This window comes from Serinus canaria, chromosome 1A (genome assembly GCF_022539315.1).
Source record: "Serinus canaria isolate serCan28SL12 chromosome 1A, serCan2020, whole genome shotgun sequence".
NCBI lineage: Eukaryota > Metazoa > Chordata > Aves > Passeriformes > Fringillidae > Serinus > Serinus canaria.
In genome coordinates this window covers 15283516-15304604 of record NC_066314.1, presented here as the reverse complement: position 1 = coordinate 15304604, position 21089 = coordinate 15283516, and positions in this window count along the sequence as shown.

The window sequence follows — 21089 nt, the reverse complement described above, 5'->3', positions numbered from 1 at the left end:
TGCAGCAATGCCTGCTAATCTGTTGCAGTCACATTAGACAAAATACAATTCATCTGATATGGCAGTAATTAAATCAAACTCCAGGGAAAAGATAGCGGTGAATTATAAGATATCTTAAGAAATTATAATAATTACTCCATAGGGGTTCTATTCTACTAGGGCTTAAATACTCCTAAGACTTTGCATACAATACTTAATTTGAAAAAAAAAAAAGCTGCTACAGATAAAATTAAACAAAAACTAAATGCTGGGAATCCTATCAATCACTCACATTTCTGGCACTATTGCAGCTCTTTTGCTTTAACTTTAAACTCAAAGTAATTTAGCTTGTCTGTGGGAGCCACTAGATTATTCAAGCGAGTGCACAACTCTAATTGATTGTGGCTTGGTAGCTCTTGTGTGGATGGGAAGGCTGGCCAAGGCCAAGAACACTGAGCCAAAGGGAGAGGCTCCCCCCAGGAGTGGAGTGAGGAGTTCAGTATCTAGAAAGGGCATCTAAAGTACAGAGAACTCGAAGGAGCTAGGAAAATCCAGAGTTTGGGAGAAGGAAGCAGAGGCCAAATCTAACATTTCCTAAAATATTTAAGTTACTGTAATCAGCAAAAATAATGAGACTTGTCTTGAGTCCCAGCCCTGTTGAACAGCTCTGGACCTCCAAGTTCTGCACCTGCATTCAAGATGCCAGTAGGAATTGTGGATCTCCTGCTCTGTTAGTCTCAGTTGTGTGGGGGTTTTATTTCCTCTTGGTTTCTTTCAAAGCAACACTAAGTACTTAAAGGAATCTGGAAATTAGATAAGACATTCCTACTCATTAAATATTTGCAGTGTTTTGATAAACAGCGAGTTTACTGGATTCATATAAGTATTTAGTATTTTATTTAATGTGTAAAGTGTATGTGAAAGAAAAATAAGATGTGTCTTCTGTCAGTGTTATTGGAATGAATTTTAGGAGCTCAGATCTTACCATGCCTCATTTGGTCTTTTTCATAGAATCCTTTTCTGGTAAGGAAATCAGACTTGACTGTTTCTAAGACCTAGAGCCCTGAACGTATTTCCCATCTTTTCTTTCTCTGGTACAATGGGCAATTTGTGACAACTGCCACACAACTCCCAGACAAGCACTTTGTGACCCTGGTGATTCACTACTACTAACTCTGTCAGTTTAGTTTAAAATCACTTCAATTAACATTTCAATGTGAGATGATTCCTCTTCCTGGTAAAGTCTGAGGCAAATATCCATTTTGCTCTTCTGCTGTGTCATCACTTACCCTGAATGAATGTCCTTTTACATTTCGATTATCCATCAGACCCTCTAATGCTTTGGTTGTTCATAAGGTAAAAAAGAGTCAAAGCAAGTTAGCACAGATAGTCCAAAAATGTGTAAGTGTTTTTCCAATTGTTTGCTTTCCAGCTTTATGAAGTAATGTGTTTCTGTGGGACTCTTCTGTGGGATTCTTCTCACATAATTCAAGTGTATTTTCAACCTATAAAGAGCTGTTAGAACTCAAAACTATACCATTTCCTTATGAAGAATTGAACTTTTCTAATCCTCTTTTATCACAAATACAAATAGAGAGAAACTTAAAATGAAAGAAAATACAGTAGAGTTCAAACAGAGTTGAGTACTGGATATCAAATTAATAAAAATTCCATGCCACAACTTTTTTTTAAGAATATGAAAGAAATACAGCACACTTTCTTCTGAGGCTCTCCTCAGGAGCCGAACGCTTTCCAAATCACATTCCCCTGACGGTTCAGGAGCATCTCACACTGCCAGCAGCTAGGCTGGACCTGGCTTATTAATATGACATGATAATAGGTAAGTTCTAAAACAAGCACACCATTGCCTAGGTGAAACTCTGCAATTTATCAGTGCCTATAGTGTCTGTGAGACAGCACCGACCCCAGCACAGCACTGCCTGGCTAGCCAAATAATGGACATCCAACACGTCCAGGCAGGTAAGGAACAGATATGGGGCAAAGAGAGAACAGTCCCTGTCCAGCTGATGTGTCAGCCAAATGCTGTGCTACTTCCAGTGTCAGTGTTTTGATGCCAACTGAGGACATCCATGTGCACTAGTGGTGCCAGCGCTGGGCTTCTTCTTAATTCTACAGTTCCACCAGGCAATCTCCTGATAACTCCCAGGAGAGAGTTAACTCCCACATGTGTAACACTGCCAGGAATACACTTATGCTGGGTGCTGTGGACTCTCCAGGCATGTACTTCTCTCAAAGGATCCCCCACTGCCATCTAAAGAAAGATTTTTTTTTTTTTAATTAATGGTGCTGTTCTCTAGGCTGATGCATGATTCCAAACTGCTATAACTGTGCTAGATGGCAGGCCATCAACTCATATTTTCACATGGAGAGATGGTTATTGGTTGGCCTGCACAGTGAGTAATGTGGTATTTTAAATTCTGAGGAGGTGATGAAAAAATTTTTTCATGCCTTAAATCCGCACATGGGAAAAACCAGGGAAGGATGGGCATAGTAAACAGGGAACGGCTCATACACAGTAAGCACACATGCTGAGGTTTGTTCCTCACATTTCTTGGGCCTACTCATTTAATGACTGTTTAGAAGCACAAGTATCAAAATGCAGAGAGAAATCATTTGCTCCAATATTTTTTGACTCAGAAAACTTCAAAAGAAACCCTGATCAAAGCAGCACGCATAAATGTCTGTAATATTACCCTGACTGATCTCCTTCTGAATTGCTAACATACACATTACGTGCTGAGTGCACCCTTCTACCTGGAGGAGATCTAATATATATTCATACATACTTTCAGATTGTCAAAGCTGGTTTTTTTTCCCTAGTCTTTTTTCCCCTGCTCTTACTGAGTTGCATTCACTGTTCTGGGAAGGCCACGAGATCATCAGGGCTGGTGACTGAAAGGAGTGTTGACTGCATTGCTCACAGCAGACCACATTTGCCCTGGTGCCAAACTGCACACCCTACAGGAATGAGTTCACCATTCAACCATTTAATAACCTCCTAGCTTGACTTGCTGTTCAGGATCTTTATATTTTTAGGGGGTTGTGGATGACACACGCAATAACGCATTTATCTTTTTTTGGAAATAAGCCATTAGGTAGCAACGCTGACGTGAGGTGGATAAGAATTTTCACTTGCAAATGAAGTCTCTGACATTTATTGCCAGTGACTTCACACTACTGAGTCATGTTTTCCCTATTTTCAAATCTTCTTTTAATTTTTAAATGGCAGTCCAGCTCAATTCTCAGTATCAGGCCTGTACATCTGACTTCCCTGTATGCCACTGACCATCATTCAGTCCTAGAAGCAGTTCTCTATTTTCTCTCTTTATTTTCAATTCTTCCTTTTTTTCATTTCTGTCTTGGTTGGAAAAGACAGGTGTCTGCTAAGGAAGGCACAGGCCTCCCTTGAAATGGAAAATGTAAACCCCCTACCTCCAAATTATTATAATTTTGAAATTAAGGGGTTCTCAGGCAAAGATATGAGAATAGAAATAACAGTTCTTTACTATGAACAGTTCTTTACTAGGAAAATTAAAATACACATGCAACAACAATAAAAAAAAAAAAAAAAAAAACCAAAAAAAACCCAAAAAAACCCCAAGAAACACTGACAAAGTCAGAGTACAACCTGACACACGGGTGTCAGGGTGTTGGTGGCAGTCCAAATAAATGGTGGCTGCAGTCCTCCTGGAGAGACAGATGAGGTTCTGTTGAAGCAGTGATCCTGTGGAAGGGTGTAGTTTTCCTTTGAAGGTCCAGTGGTGGTGTAAAAGGGTCTGATTGTCCTCTGGGAATCCAGTGGAAAAAGATTGCCTGTGGTGTTTGAAATCTCAGATTATATCCAGGTAGGGATGCTTGGCTCCTCCCCCTGGGCGGAGCATTTCACAATGGGACGAGGTAATTTTATCAGTCATGCTGTGAGACTCAATGGAGGATGCCTTGGAAGAGATAAAGATAAACTGCCCCACCTGGTTTTAACAGGTGGCCCAATTAACAGCAGATGACTGCCCCACCTCCAGCAGATGGCAATAGAATACACACCCCTGGCCACATCTTGCATTTGCAACCTCAGACAATTTCGTATCAACTCTGGCAGCAGCCGTGGTTTAAAGCTGTGGTGGCTGTGCAGCATGGGCAGGTGCTGGAGTGACAGACTCCAGCTCTGGCCCACAGCTCAGTGGGCAGCACATGCTGCTTCACTTTTTCATCCCTCTGCAATGCTCTAATAAATCAACATGGGCTTCCAAATGGGAACCTCTGTGTGCTATGAGGGCAGAAGAAAACCGAGCCTGGGCATAAACATGAACCACCTCTGCTTTGATCCCAGTGATGGGCAGCAGGCTGCAGACTGCCAGGATGCACTCAGCAGGTTTAGCACACAGGGGGAAACTCAGGTTTGTCCTTCATTAACAGGGTCAGTCTTGGCTTTCCATACCCTTCTCCAGAGTGCATGGAACTGGCAACCCTCTCCTCCCCACAGCAAGGTGTCAAAATCTGTCTCTTTGAATCCTAGTATTCTCTGTCACCAGCCAAGCTGCACAGGCAAGTGTTGCTATTAGGGCTTCTTTGTGCCTGGGCAGCTTCCCAGACAGGGTTTCTCCAGCATGTCTGGGGCTTTGGTGTGCCCCTTGAATCACAGGTCCCTTTGAAAAGGGTCAGAAATTTCATTTGAGACTTTTTTCTGCATCAGAGCCAAGCTTCATCCTCCACACTTCTTCCTGTACTCATATCCCTCCATCAAAAAGCAAAATGAGCACCATGGAAAATGCTCTTGTGTTCAGGTGGCCATCTTAGCTGGTTCTGGGATGCATGGATTGTCAAAGCCTAATGAGGCTTGTTGGTGAAAACCTCTGGGCTGAATTTTCTGTTGCATGGCTGCAGCCCAGCCTGATTTGGCACTGGGTTCTGCTCTTGCCTGTTCAGCCTGGGAGATCAGGGACAGCACCTTTCTGCCAGGTCAGTGAGGCAAGGCTGTGCCCCCTGCCATGTCCAGAGGGGAGCTCTGCCTGTCAGGGAGTTCAGAGATTTCAAGTCCACTGCTCAGCTGGCCTCAGGGGTGTGCTGGACTATTCTTGCCAGCAGCAGCCTTGTTTAAATTAGAAACTGAACATTAGACAAAAAGAAAAACTGAACACCCTATCTTCAAAGTCTCACCATTTACCTTAGGCTTAAATTTTGTGGTTTAATTGACTCCTGGTGAGAAACTGAAATGTTAATGGTTAATGACTCAAAACAATTGCCCATTTGTGGAAGGGCAGAGTGCTTTGCTGTGGCAGAGCTTGCACACCCCAAGGGGAGGAGATGAGATTTGGGTGTGCAGTGGCAGAATCTCTGATCCATGTAAGGCAGATCACAAGGCAGAGGGGTGTACATCCACCACCAGAGACTATGAGATGTACTTTGAACCAGACAAGAGGTAAATCCTGAGAGGTGGGACTGTGTTTTTCATCATACCAATTGTCTTCCCCACCTCTTCCCCCATGCCCAGGAAAGGTCATACTCACACTGGACATTCACATCCACACATAAGGCTGCTTTGACACAAGAGGCAGCTTTAATGTCTTAGAAGGTGTCATAAATCCTGAAGTGCCCCCAGACTCATTTCTGAGACCTTCCACCAGAGTTCTGACAGCTCCCCAGCCTAGGAAGGTACCTGGGCATTCCCACCTAGACTGGAACTCTGAACTCTGTTTCACAGCCTCTCCCTGCCCCTGACAGATCCAGATTGTGACCATGACTACAAGAAGACTGTGAATGTCACTTTGCAACAATCAAGTCTTGTCACAGGATCTATGGCTGGTGACATATGTGGCGGTGATTCTTTCTTATTCTTTCATTTCTTTCTGTTCTTTCTTGTCTTTCTTTCTTCTTCTTCTTCTTTCATTCTTTCTTTCGTTGTCTTCCTTCATTCCTTTCTTCGTTCCTTCCTTCCTTCTTCCATTCCTTCCTTGCATATGCCGTCATTCGGCCATCCTTCTGACTGCCTTCCTTCACTTCGCTCTGCCTACTTCCTGACCGTCCTTCCTGTACTTGCCTCCGTCTTGCCTTGCCTTCCTTCCTTCCATTCTCCTTCCTTCCTTCCTTCCGTCCTTCCTTCCTTCCGTCTCTCCTTCATTCCTGCCTTCCTTCCTCCTTCCTTCCTCCTTCATTCCTCCTTCCTTCCTCTCCTTCCTTCCTTCCTTCTTCCTTCCTTCCTTCCTTCCTTCCTCCTTCCTTCCTTCCTTCCCCTCATACATTTCTGAGTGATATTTTTATGCTTTTATATTGCAATATTTCTATAGATAGTAGTAACTAAACCTGCTTTCCATTGCAACCAAATTGTTCCAAAATAAGCCTGCATATATTTATTCACAAGCACTGATTGTTAAGTGATGTCTCACTCCAATCCACCCCAAGGGATCTATTCCCAGGAGCCTGGGCTGCCTTTGCCGTCAGGGATGGGTGGTAGCATTCCCACACAGGATAGTTTCACCAGGCAGAAGCAGTAACTTTATTTCTGTTGCAGAGTTGCTGGAGCACTTCCAGGAGGTGGCAAGTGGAGACAGTCAGGGCTTGCCCCTGTGCATGGGCTAGCTGGGCAGGCAGCGGGTTGCTGTGGGAAGAGAGGAGCAGATCCCCATGGCTGAGGCCAGGACAAACCTGTACCCAAACCTGCTCAGCCTGAGGCCTGCCTGTGACCCTGGGGATCTTTATATTGCTGCTCTGTGAGGGAGGTTTCCCAGCCATAAAATGAGGATAAATGACGTTTTTGCAGAGGTCCAGCTACAGGTGCATGAGCAGCAGGCTCAGCCCTGCCCTGCCCTCCATGAACAGCTACTGTAATGGCTGCATGCACCCTTGGTCACTGCCTCACTCCCACTCTCCACGGCACAACATTTCTCAAATCACCTTTCCCCAAGAAAACTCCCTGCTTTGGGGAAGGTGTAGAAGGCTCGTGGGCTGCTGCAGTCACTCCCATCCCCACACCCCTGGTCCCCACGCTGCCAACAGCTGGTTTGTACGGGGCCATACCGAGTGCTTTGTTCAAATCCACACTCCCAACGAGGGCTATTTATCAAGCCTACAAGATTCAAAACTGCAAGACCCTGACTTTCATAGTCATTTGCAGCGTCAGAAGCTGCTAATGGCCCATAAAATTTAGCAACTTCTCCATAAGCTGCTGGTTAATGAAAAATCGGTTAAATTGTTCACAGATCAGCTGGCTCGGTGCCCTCTGATTCACAGGATGCTTTCCCTGGCAAAGGTTACATTAACTGTGCCGGGGAAGCAGGGAAAGAAGTTGGGGCATTTTGTTGGAGGCTGTGACTTTTCCTTGGTGGGATAAGGGCAAAGAATCCCCACACCAGCCAGGCAGAGTGGGGTCCTCTCAGAGGGGCTGAGAGCACTCTCAGGCACTGCCCCAGTACGGGTGCCCAGGCTGCTGCTGTCAGGTTTAAAGTCAGGCTTTGTGGTAGGAGAGGAGTTCAATTCAGAGAGGCAGTTCTGTAGTGATGGATGCACATTCACTGAGTGCCTGTTCTGATTTTGAACTGAAACCACAAAGCTGACTTTCCCCTTTCTGGGACAGCTGCATGCTGAGCAATGGGGAGTCCCTGCCTGCACATTCCTGCAGCTCTTTGGGTTATGGAGGCTGAGCAAAAGGACATCACAGCACTTAGCCAGCCTCCTGCAGAGCCTGTTTTGCCTTGTGTTGTCCCTGCTGCTGCTGTTGCCTCTCACAGCAACTGCTTGCTGTACCAGTTTCATGACACACACACTGTCCTGCATTTGGGTGCAGGACTCTGGCTGCAGCAGAGAGCAAGGATTTGGCATCCATACTGAGGGAGCAGTCTGATGTCAGAACAAATTAATGCTGCTCACCATACTGACATTGCAAGGCCTCAGCTGTCAGTGCTGGCATTTATGATGCTGTGTATTTTAACTAATTAGGCACTCACAGCCCAGCCGGTGCAACTCATCCATCTTGCAAATGCTGGATGTTTTTGCACTGGCATATGCTACAATAATGAGAATCAATGTTGCTAATGACTTTGCACAGCCCATTTTTCAGTCACCTTTGCAAATCCACATTATGCTGGTATTGCAGGGAGGAGAAAGCACTGGCCTTAAAATGTGACAAATGTGTTTCAGACCTCTGCTGCCCTGGTATGGCCAGTGCACTGTGGCAGAGGAGCTGCTCCCACCAAAGCAGATATGAAACCCTGAGAAAGCATTTCCTATTGCAGGCACTAGAACAGAAGAGATTTCTGAGGTTAGAGCCTTAAGACACACATCACTGAATTTTCAGTCAGTCTTTCTTTTCCTTGGGCAAGATTTCATGTTTTATCTGTTGATGAGTAGTGGCCTCTTTTTTTCTCACTCCAATCTGCAAGTCAAATCTTTCCCTTTTCCCTGGTGGGTGAGCAGACAAGGGGTCTGCCCATCAGGCAGTGAGGATGCTGGCTACCTTTCAGCACTGGGGGCTTGGAAAAGCAGGAGCTGCCTGAAGCAGTCAAGAGAAGAGAATTCCTTCCATCACCTTCAAAAGTGCCATACCCTCCTCAAGAGGTTTACCAGATGTTCTGATTAAGGCAGTTCAATTGCAGTGTTTAAAAGCCTTTTCCACCTGCTCCCCACAAGCTCCTCTCCGTGGGCAAGAGGAGCTCTAATTAAATATTCCCTCCTGCTGCAAGGACTCCTCCCTCACCTTTCCAGAAACCAGCATTGTACAGACACCCCCTGGGACTGCTCTGCAGAGGCTAACTCCTCTTCCTTTTGTTTTTTCTCCCCTGCTGTGGAAATCAAACTTCAGGGGACTTGAAACCTGGGCAGTGCAGACAGGAATCCCCACACCTTCCCAAAGTCCTCCCTCCAGCACTGACCACCAGGCATTTGGCTGGCCTTGGGTAGCACCTGTTCTGGTTTTCTTTAGCAGTCACCACCCCCAGAAACGCTCTCAGTGTGTAGGGAGAAGCCTGGAGCCCCACAACCCTTCCCCACTGAGTGCAGTCGGACTCACCAGAGTGGAGACACGGCATTCCCCAGCTCACAGCATGCCCACACTCAGGTCAGGAGGGTCTTCAGAGCCCAGGATCAGAGCCCAGCTGTCTCCTTAGGGGCTGATTCTGAGAGGAGGGACTGGGCTGTGTGGAAGGCACCAAAATTGGAGCAAGAGAAGCAGACAACCCAGATGCAAAATTTGCTGGTACAAAACTTGGACTAATCTTGCACTTGTAGAGGCTTCCTTGATCTGGCACTGTCAAGAAGAAAAGCTCTAGCACTTCCTTTCTGGGGAGCCCCACAGCTCCGAATAGTAGATAATCAGATAGAGAAAGCCCTACCCCTCTTGCTGAAATAAATGGGTATTTACTCTGAGTCCAAGCATGCAGTAAGACCACCACATAAAGGCCTCCATGCCCATCAGTCCATTTTCTCTCATATTCCAACAAAACTCGGGCACGAGTTTGCTTTAGTGTGCCCTAAACATTCTGGCTGTTTGCCTCTGAGGGTCCCCCTAGCACAGAGGGGTGTCTGGCAGGATCAATAAAATGCCATCCCTGGCCTTCAGCCCCACCACTGACCCAAGCCACAGCCAGGCAGCCCCTCACCTCCATGCTTGTGCCTTCTCGCTGTGAGCCTCCATTCTTATTTCTCTTGATGGGCAGACTTCCCTGAGCTGCCCACCAGCTGCTGGAGCAGCTTCACCCCTCCTTGAAAAGGCCAAGATAGAAAATCTTCTTAAGCAAATCCTCTGCTGATAAGTGCTATTCAGATGATGGGATTAATATTTTCCCTATTTTGGAGGCACTCAAGCGTGCAGGTGAATATATGCCCATTTAGCATGTTTTTGAGCAGTAAATATGCTTTCCCCCTCCAAAGGGCTCTCTGCCTTTTAACCCTCCCTGGAAGCCTAGATGCAAGCCTGGGATTTTCTGTCACAGAACTCAGCAGAGCCAATCCCCATAGTAACGGGGCATCCACGCATGAATGCAGGGCTGCAGCAGGTCCCAGTGCTGCAGTGTGCAGTCTGGGCACATAATCAGCACCAGGGAGCACATGTGTGCAAGTATATATCAAACTAATCTGTGCTTTCTCAGCCAATGCAGTGTGTGCACAAGACAGGTAAATGCTGGTAAGAACGTGACCTCCTTGATATACAGAGCTTGTGCTCGTGATGCATCCAGAAACTGTAAAAATGGCTAAAGAATTGGGCACTGCTCCATCAAAAGTGCCTATCACAGCCTTAAAATGATCAGAGGATGATTTCCCAAGCTGTGTTGTTCAAACAGTTTATATTTGCATATTTACCTCAAAAAACATACTCCTTTAAAATGGGTCCTGCTGTAGCCTTACCATCAATTTTCCTGGAAGGGCTACAAAAGTGTGCAAATAGCACCACCGACTGGCAAAGCCGCAGACACAGCCATCGAACATTTTCAGTTTGCAGCCTTCCCGCACAGAAATGCTGAACAAAAATCCTACTGATAGTGTTTGAACAAAATAAACAAATGTAGGACATGATTTCTCCTTCTGCACGCTGAAAAAAAAAAAAAAAACCAGAAAAAAAAAGGAGGGGAAACTGAAATTCCTCCTTAAAACAACTACTAAATAGCTTTGAGTAACTACAGTCCTTGCAATAGAGAGTTATAAATTTTGACTCATTACATTATAACTCTGCATGCTGATGGCACATCTACTTTCCATCCTACCTCTGCAGCAATGGACAAAAATCAATGGCCAGTTTGGGAGCATGGGAGGTGGGCCAGCATCTTTTATTTTGGTACTTCGAAGGGGTGGTGTGTGTCACACAGATGCATATGTGTATTTCATGTATTTGTGTCTGTGTCTGTGTTTATCTGCCAGAGACATGGATAAGCAACTGTGTCCATCATTTTTAAAACCCCATTTTTTTTAAACATTCTATTTTTAAAAGTCCAAGGAAATGAACCCCATTTTGAGACATTCTCCTCCCCTGAGCTCTTCTTCATGACTGATAAGCTGATGAGTGGCTTCACTATTGTACTTGTGGGGCAGCTGCCTTCAAAACTATTTATGTTCCTTTTATTGTGGCCAGCAGCTTCTCCTTCTTAACAGAGGACCTTTACAGCCATGCTTCAAGTTGTCTCCTCCTTCAGTACCTGTGATTTATTTGGGAAACAAAGCATCAGTTCAGAGGCACTGCAGTGACTTCAACACAAAGGTCCCTTTACAGCACTTTGCTGCATGTCTGGCTTTGTTTTACAAACCCCTTTTCTTCGACCCCATGCTGTCTGAAAAACATGGTAATAGAAGGAAAAAAAGTTTAAGGTTCTGGAAAGCTTTTTTTTTATGACAGAACGTACCTGCATTCTGTAACCTTCTAGGAAGAAGCTGTACATTTTGTTTTAGACCAACATCCATAGAGGTGGTCCACAGCCACCTGCTCTGCAGCCTGGCTCGGCCCCTTGACCCTGGTTGTGGCCACCCCACAGGACATTAGTCATCGTGCAGTGACATTATTTTAGTTCTCTAACAGGAATGTGCTTTTTGGTGCCCGAGCCGAAATGAATATGAAAAAGTCACATTTTAGAGTGTTGTCATTTAGAAGGATCATCTTGAAAAAGAAGATTCATTAATTAGTTGCACTGGCAGTCTCTTTAATTAGGCGTTGCTGAGTATCTTCAGTCTTTGTGATCTTTAGCATTCCTAGCTTGTTATACTTTATTTACATATTTTTTGGACACATACGCAATTCCTAATTAACACTGTAGACCCTACTCCAGTTATTTCAAGATGTCACGTACTGCAGATCTTCAGACATGCTTTCTGGATATCTGCTGAATATAAATTACTCCTCTAATCAGACCAGAAAACCTGCATCCTGCATCCTTTTATTCGGGTACAAGAACACCCACCAGGACATCCAGAGGAAGGTAATCCAGTTTCCAGGTTTCAGTATGGGAGCAAATGAAAGGCACTTACAAAATGAAACCTTTCAAAAGACATTTCTGTCAGGAATTTTAAAAAGAGAATTTGCCTGCAGGGAAATCCTCTGACAGCAGGCTGTCAAAGGCACATCCCACCAGGGTGGTCTGCGGGAGAGAGCCGAACAGCGCAGATCGTGTTGGGATTTCAGGAGACTCAGGCAAGCACAGGGCTTCCTAAAGCAAGTGGAAGACAGAAGATGGAAGAGCAGGCATTAGTGTATCAGACATAAGCCACAGCCCTCCAACAATAAATCTTAGCAAAGCCATATGTGAGGAGGTACAGGGTGCTTCTCTACTTTTTTGGCATACCCCTGTATTGGACCAAGCAGCAATTTAAAGAAAAATCTTTGCTTCAAGCTGTGACCTTCTTTTGCACGAGTTTGCCCAAATGCATTTTTGTTAATGCCTTGACCCTGATATCCAGCTTTCATCTACTCAATTTCTATTTTTAGAGATAGCAGAGAGGGTATTTTGCAGTGGACAATACTGTAGAGGACAGAGAACTTGTAGAGATGACAAGAATATTATGGCTCCTCTCTGACTAGCTTATCTGATCCTACCAAAATTCTGTCTTATCCTTGCTAGATTGCTCTGATCTTTTGGCCCCAGTGTAATCCATCAGTGCAGTACTCTCTGATCTTTACACTTATTGGTAATGGTGATCAATATGCAATAATCCCAGCACCTTCCTAAAAAGTCTGTGCTCTCTATTTCTCAAGACTTGCTCCCACTGCTTTCTACAGATTTAACCTCTTCTTTAATAGGTGTTTATCTCCCCCTGAGATAAGGCTTGAGCTTATACATTAGAGTGGCTGGCTACTGCCCTTACTCTAACAGATGATGGTATAAATAAAATGGGAGCATTTTTCTGCACCACCTCCACAGCTCACACCACCCCAGTTCATAAGTGTATTGTAAAGCCTGATGAATAGTCCCAGCAAAAACACTTCCTCTTATCCTCAGAACTAGTATAAGGAAAGAGAATGTGATTTAGGCATGCAATTGATAAATCCTGCCCAGACATTCCTGCAGAACAGCCCTGGAGGGTCAGAATTTGGTGATCTTCTCATTGCTGAAATGTCCTGGCTAGCACAGGGAGCTAAAACAGTGTGACACCCCCCCTCAGGTTCCTGGGATCAGTCAGCACCATGGGGGCTGCAGTACTCCACAACTAATTATGCTGAGGCTGTTCTCCCTCTGACTTGTTAGCCACAAAGTATAGCTCTTTACTGCAGCAAATCTTTTAAGTTGTATTAAAAAAAAAAAAAAAAAAAAAAAAAAGCTCAGGCTTCTCACATATACACAGAGCTGCACCTGGCAGTTGCTTGGCAGAGGAGAAAACAGTGGCTTAATAAATGAGAGCTGTAGGGAAAGGGCCCTTCTGTTATCTTTGTCTTTCTGTAGTGTCCTGCATTGGGAAGCCTGGTCTGTGAGTGCAATGATAACACAAATATGTAAATAATTGTGACAGGAGCAATAAGAATATTTCTTTTCTCTGGTGCATGGAGACATGAGGTTTTGGCAGCTGACACTGCTGCCTGCAGTGGAAACTGCTTCTCCAGTTTGGTTTGGCACTGTGAAACCAAAGCCAGGTCTTGTTTGAATCAGATACATCTCTTCTCAGAAACTGAAAAATCTGGGCTGACAAAAACCCAGTGTTTCAGTCGAGGGCTTGTGCTCAGCAATCGTCTGTCTCTAGGAAGAGAGAGCTGCTGGTCTTGGCTTAAATGCCTTCACTGAGGGGAAAAGTTTTCACATCCTTAAAGCCTTTGGTTAAACAAGGTGCAAATTTGTCCCTCTGCAGTCCTTCCCAACGGAGGAGGGAGTTCCACATCTTCTGTACTTTCTGGAGGCACACCAGGTGTCCTCAGGGGAGGAGGAAGGGCAGGTCACTGATGGCTGCCCTGACTGCCCCTGTGCTGCAGTACAGGAGGACAGCCGGGATCTCGGCAGAGCTTTCAACACTCTGCACCAGAGAGGGTAACTCTGTAGCCAGGTAAGAAGGATAGGGACCTGACAGAGGGACAAGAAGGGACATCAAAATTGACCTACTGAACTTAGAGGACAGTGGCTTCTGTTTCACTGCCCACCCAGGTACCAGTGGCAGATGGTGCTCCTTGGGGATCAACACTGGGGCTGGTATTTCACAGTGACCTGACTGCTGGTACAGGATGTACTCTCAGCAAGGTAACACTGAATCAGGGGGCAGGTGGGTATGCAGAAGGACAGGGAGGACATTCAGAGCAGCCCCAACAAGCTGGAAGAACATAAGTATGGACTAACTGGAAGAAGTGCAGCTCAGGGCCACTGAGGGGGTTAAGGGTCAGGAGCACACGATGTGTGAGAGAAGTCTGAAGAAACAGGCTTAGTTTAGCCTTGAGAAAAGTGCACAAAGGGTGACTGCACTGCTGTTCAACCCTGATTGAAGTTCTAACTTCCAGTACCACCGGGAAAACAAATCCAGGCTCTTTACAGTGATACATAGACAACTAGGAAACATTGCAGCATGGGGAATGACAGATTGTCACAAGGAAAGAAGTATTTACAGTGAGAATAGTTACACACCAGAAAAGGATGTCCAAATTGGTTTGGAGTCTCCATTTGTGGAGATTTCCAACTTAAATCATATTGTGAGTCTATGTTTTTATAAACAGATTTTCCCTTCCCATTAGACATAAGTATTTAAACAAATGATAGGACTAGCCTGTTGCATCTCAATTTTGGATGTATTTCACCGGCCAAAACCAGACTAAAGGAGTGTAATGATTGTGCAGCCAATATTTCACACAACTTCTTCTCATGGTAAAGAGAACCGCTCTATCTTAGTCATCTGTAAGTGCCTCTAAACATAAACCTACATAAAAATTATATATGGCAGTGAAATCCCCCTGTAAAATCTGCACATGACACATTGTCACAAGGGTTATATATGAAGATGATAGTAAACCTTTTTTCAGACTGATATACTACACCAGTAATCCTGAAGAGCTGGAGTATTCTTCAGTTGATTATCAGCATCCTACTATCTTGGGAAAACTCAGCTGATACTAAGTATGTCATACTGCAATATATAAAGCCCTGCTCCCTATTTTGTCTTTACTTTACAGTGCTCATAATTGTGAATGAAGGAGAAGACCACTGGGAAAATTAACTGGCTGTATCAAGATGAGACCCATTATTTTAAGAGAGTTTCATATTTTAGAACATATTCTCTCTAACAGAGAACTGCTCCATGAAAAGGCTTTTCTGATCTCAGAGCCCAGGCTTCAGCAAGCAGTGTGGCTGCCTAGGTCTGCACTAGTGACACTGGTCAGTGACACAGCACTGCCTATTGGTTTTCCTTAAGGAAAATTAAGTCAAATTCCTTCAAGTGAAGATGTGGTTGAACTACATCTGTCTGCAGGAATCCCATATCTCTGACATTTATTTTCTTAGAAGGGTTTCCCTAGATTACTTGTTCATCTGTAGTGAAAGAAGAGATGTCCCCAGAAAAATGCAGGTTCTCTAGGGGGAGTGGGTTTTCTCCCCTCAAATCCTGGTAGAGAGCAAATTTTTCATAGTGCCAGAGACACCCACTTAAGGGTGTTGCTCTGCAGAAAGAGACACAGTCCATCTTCCTCAAAGGGCAAGAGCCACCCTCACAGAGATTTGTTTAAGCTACCTGTAAAATAAACATGACTTTAAACTGCCAGCACCATAGGTACTAAATCAAGAAAGAGGACAGCCGTTGCTAGGAAAAGAGGTTTTACAGTCTATGAAAATATTGCCTGTAGCAGGAAGCAGAATGTGTTGCTTAATTTGCTGTGCTCTCGGCTCCCTGCTCATCCCACTGCCAGCTGCCTGCTGCACACAGCCCAGTGTCCTGTCCCTGCCCTGACCACACTGCTCCTCCACCACGGCCCCAAACATCACCACTCTCTAAAGAGGATGCAGGGTGACAGTGTAGTTGGTCTTGTTCAAATCCTCCAGGATGCCTGTTGTCTGTGGTAGGAGAGAGGGTGAGCACAAGTGCAGCTGTTGCCACAGGGGCGCAGTGATGAATTCCTGTTCTGCTATAAACAACTCGGGCACCAGGGGCAGCCCGGAGAGGTGGCTGCAAGGGGAGGAATGCATTTACTGTCTGAAATGCAGTATGAAGCAATATGGTCAAGAAGCTAGTGGGCTAATCACATTAGTGTGTGCTAGAGCTGCTGGGGAGTTATTTAAAATGACTTGAGATTGCAGCTGAGAGTAGCCTGGGGAAGAGACTGTGTGTCATGGCTGTCAACTTTCTTCTCTTATACCAGGTGAAAAACTAGAAAAAACCACCCTGAAATAAGCACAGCTGCCAGGAGCATACCTCTGCAGGACAAGTGTGACCTAGGTGCCACCACCAGTGTGGTGACCGGCCACCTTCACCCTCCACTGTGCTACTGGGACTGCAGGGCTGTGGGAGCCAGAGATTGGCAGGAGCTGCTGACAGCTGGAAACCCCCCAGCCTCCAGAGCCTGGTGCCTGAACAACGTGCATACAGAAGGGACAAGTCCCTAGGGAACACTCTATCACATCATGGAAAAGGACCAGATTTTCCAGGTCCCAATCTAACATACCTGTGACCCAGAGCAGAGCAGACTGTCAGAGGTTCCTCTGGGCCTGGTTGCTCTGTCACTAGTAGAGGTGACAGTATTTTTGATATATGATGCTAAACTTTTATGGGAATGTAACAGCTTGGAGATATTCAGATGGGAGGGAAAAGAAATATATTATTCTTACTAGACTTCAATTCCATTGTAAATACCTTTAAAAACCAGGCACCAGGATAGTAAAACCAAGAATATTTGCTTTCTAGATCTTACCTTGCAGAGCAATTTTGCTTTCTACCACTGCTGACACCTGTGAATGTGCACTAGCCAAGGATGGCCAACTGGGAATACCCTAAACTGGTCAGGAAATTTAGATTGCTCCAGCTTGCTCACTTGAGCATCTGAAGGCATATGCAACCCTGTATTTTTATTGGGACATGATAGAATTGGTAAATCATGTGCAAATTATTTAGCTACTGGTGTTTACTAGTAAAATTTCAGAGCTCCACACACATGCACAAAAGGGTGTGTAGCACCACCTGAGGTTGCTCTCTAGTGCATAAATAACAACATGCAACCTATCAGAAGAATAAAACATCCCTTACCATCCACCATTAAAAAAAAAGACTATACAAGACTATACAAAAATATGTATATTGGCTTTCAGCTGCTATGGCCTGCGAGGGCATCATGATGTTGCCCACCTGAGTGAGCAGGGAGCCCTGGGTTGTGCCAGTATAATGTGGTATTTCTGATAGAGCACATTTGTCTATTTTACAACCCTCTTAGTGCATAGCTTACTTATTTCAGGCTCTGTAAATCCCTGATGGTTGTGAAAACAGAGGAGAGACTGGAATTATTTATACACAGAGACATTATTAGGACCAAAATTAATGAGAACAACACTATGGGTAGGGAAGATGAGACTGAAGGAGTACTTCCTGCCATGGGGACCTGATTTAACTGTTCCTCTTACAGAGCGACTCTCTCTCAATGTGTGCACTGGCAATTTCATCCCTCAAGACAATGAAAACTAAACCAGACAGTGAGAAATCACGAAAAATCACACTGAAAACTGCCTGTTGGTTACTTCCTAAGAAAATTGTATTCCCCATGGGATCCCCAGTAGTCAGGGGACAGTTCTGAGACTGAAGGGGGTTATTCACTTCCAGTGAGATATTCGGGGCTACCAGAAAGCAGGATGAAGGAGAGCATGAGGTACATTTTTCCAAGTAACTCAGTAATAATGATGAACTAGTTCAAGGTCTGGAGAATCCCAAAGTAAAGGCAACATATGGAAAACCTGACCACTGCTTTTCAGGGAAGTCCACACCAGGCTCCTGCACTGGGTGCTGCTCCTTGCTGGGCAGGGATGTGGTGCCCTGCAGGGGACAGGCATGTCACCTTGGCACACTCTGCCAGGGCCAACCTGATGTGACATGCAGAGCCTTTCGTTTCTGAGGAGCTCCACGTGCACACCACCGTTTGCACTTTTGAGAAGACGTCATCACATACTGGGAAGCACTTCTGCAGCTGGGTGATTGAATTCAGAGCAACCCATTCCTGAATGGAAAATTAATAGCTTGGCAACTTCAGACTTACTTTTATTAACTCTTTCCCTAATATTCAAGAAACAATCCTCTTAAATTTTATGAAATAAAGAAACCTCCTAGGACTTACAAGAATTATATTACTTGTGCATCTTCCCAGTTCATATGTATATCACACTCACATCAATATTTCTACCTATAGAAATTTCTACCTATCTGTATTTCATACCCAGCATGTCTGTCCTAGAAATGTCCTAAAACACCTGCCTTTAAGACCAACAATACCACTCACAGAGACCACTGTTTGCAGAAAGCACAGACACTATCCAGCCTGGATAATTTCATCATAGGCTGATCATATAGAAGTTCACACACACAAAAAAGTTGTGAATTATGTTGCATTAATGGGTGAAGTGGGTTAATATGCCTGGGTTGGCATTAACATAATAACTCTGTTGCCATTGCTCTCATCAATGCAGTAGTAGAGAAGTTGGTCTCCATCACAACATCTCTTCAGCATCTCAGATGAGCCATGTGTGTGTGAAAAAAAAGTCAAAACCATCCCAGCTCTTACCTCAGAAGAAATTCCATGGAAACTTTCAAAGTTTTCTACTGGAAAAACTGTTTAAAGCTCTTTACTCAGCATTCAGATAGGACATACAGTCTTGCAAAGCATCTTTTTTTTTGTCTCCTCTGTACAACTAGAGCTGGGTAGTAAAGGTACATGGCAAATAAGTAGAAATATGTATAAGGGTAGTAAAAAAATAAATTGCTTGATTCACTCTCTTAGAATTTATTCCCAACATTTACAGCAAACTGAATAATCAAGTGAGTAAAGCTGTACTTCAGACTTAGTATAAATTCAGCACTAATCTGATTACAGAAATAATTCTTTTTCAGGGGGAGGTAATATGTTGACTGAGATATAAACCTTGAATATATTGGGAAACAGAAACCTAGCACAAGAAAGCATATATCTGTGCTGCAGATTAATTACAGGTAAGCACAAAACAAAACAAAACAAAAAACCCCAACATTTTCTCTTTCTGAAAAAAAAAAGAAAACCTAAACATGCCAACTGAGCATGAAATGGGAGTAATCCTGTTTGCTGAGAAGTATCCCAGCAGGAACTCCAGAGAAAGTGGTTGACATTGTTGTCTTCACCAAGTGATCATGCAGCCAGAGATGCCTTGCAGTGCCCTGTGCATATCACCCCACTGTAGCAAGATTGCCCTTTATGGCTTCAGCAATGATAAGGGAAAACTGTTCAACAGCTTTTGTTTACAGGATTTCATCTGCTTTAGAGGTGCTATTTTTGATGGAATATTTTTTTACTGCTGTTTTGAGAAATCCCAGACATCATGCAAAATGCCTTCAGGAACATTGGTTTGGAGTGAAAACTCCACAGTCAGGTAAGGGGAGAAGTGTCACTCCTCTCAGCTGGGCAGCTTCTGTCCTGGTGTGAATGGTGCCCTTTGGCTTCAGGCACAAAGTCAGACTCTGCTGGTGGCCCCTGACAGAGGGCATGAAGCCAGACCCTGTTGGATGCCTTTTCTGCAGATCTCCCCTGCCTTGTGGGCAGGCAGGTCCACCTGCTCTGGAGGATGCCATGCCTTGAACTGCACATGCATCCCTCCCACATCTTCTGACTTGAGTTTTTTGTTCATTGCCTTGCACTTGGTCTCTGAACAGTTTTGGGCAGCAGCAGCAGCACCCTCACAGGTGAACTGCCATTGGCACAGACTGGGCAATGAAAGAAGGAAACAGGAAAAGCTTTGAAAATGCCAGCATGGGTGCACCATACCTTTTGGTCTGGTGAGCAGAAGAATGAGCCAGCTTCCTGGGACTCTTTATTCAATGCTTTTTTCAATTTTATACTTACTGGATTTTCTATCTCATATATATATAAATACTCTGCTTACCTTTATCCACAGTTATTTTCAGTCCCTCTGGTGTTGTGGATCAAAAAGCCCTGTTTGTAGGCTAGAAATTGCTGCAATGGTTTGGGGATATATAACAAAAGTTATACAGGATAGTTATTCCAGGATAGCTCAGCAAGGCCTGATGAGGCTCATGCTCCTGACTCAAGCATTGTACAGAGCACAGCTCAGCTATGATGTGTGCTGGGAAACAGTCCTCAGACACCTACCAAGGCTGCATCACAGACAAGAGACTGGGAAATGTGCAAATCAAATCAGAAAGAGGACAGCTCAGATCGCAGATCTGCCAGCTGACGGGAAGGCAGCCGAGCTGATGGCAACACACAAGTTAAAACCTCAACCCAGTTAGATGTTGATAGACATGGAGCAATCTCCAGAGAAACTGAAATGGTTGGATGGATGTCAGCATCACTTTGAGAGTCCCAGTCTCACTACTGCTCTTTTTTTGCAGCTCAGAAAAAGAAAAGAAAGTAATCCAGTGAAGTAGAAGTGACTGCATTCATTAAAGCATTTCTATATCTGCTCTGCATTTTTCAGACCTCAAGGAAATCTCTGTCGGGGAAATCTGAGGCTTTTGGAAAGTATATCTCATATTATGGTGGAAAAGAGCCTGCAATTTCACAGTAAGGCAGGATCTGATAATCTTCTACTAAATATGATTTAACTTAAACTATCTCATTAAATGCTCTTCTTATTACTGCCCATTGTTGAGCAGCAATAGATATCTGGGGCACTGCGGTATGGTTCCCCATAAAAAACTCAGTGATGTGGAAAATCTGTGTATATTTTTAGTGCAATATATTTTAATGGCACTTTTATTGTGGTCCTTGAGTGCAGGATCACAGCACATGAACCAGACTTGTTTGCCTGCTTCCTTGCTCCTTTCTTTCCATCTCATCCTGACAGGGATCATGCCAGCCTGAGCAATTGACTCTGGTTTCAGACCTTCTCTAGAAACATGATTCAAGGCTGTTGGGAATCTATATTACCAAAAATAAGCACCTTCAGCATGACTTTCCAAAGCATTTTTAAGACCTTTGCATACCAGTCAAGGAAGCAAACTGTAGTTTATCCTAAATTCAAATGCTCTCT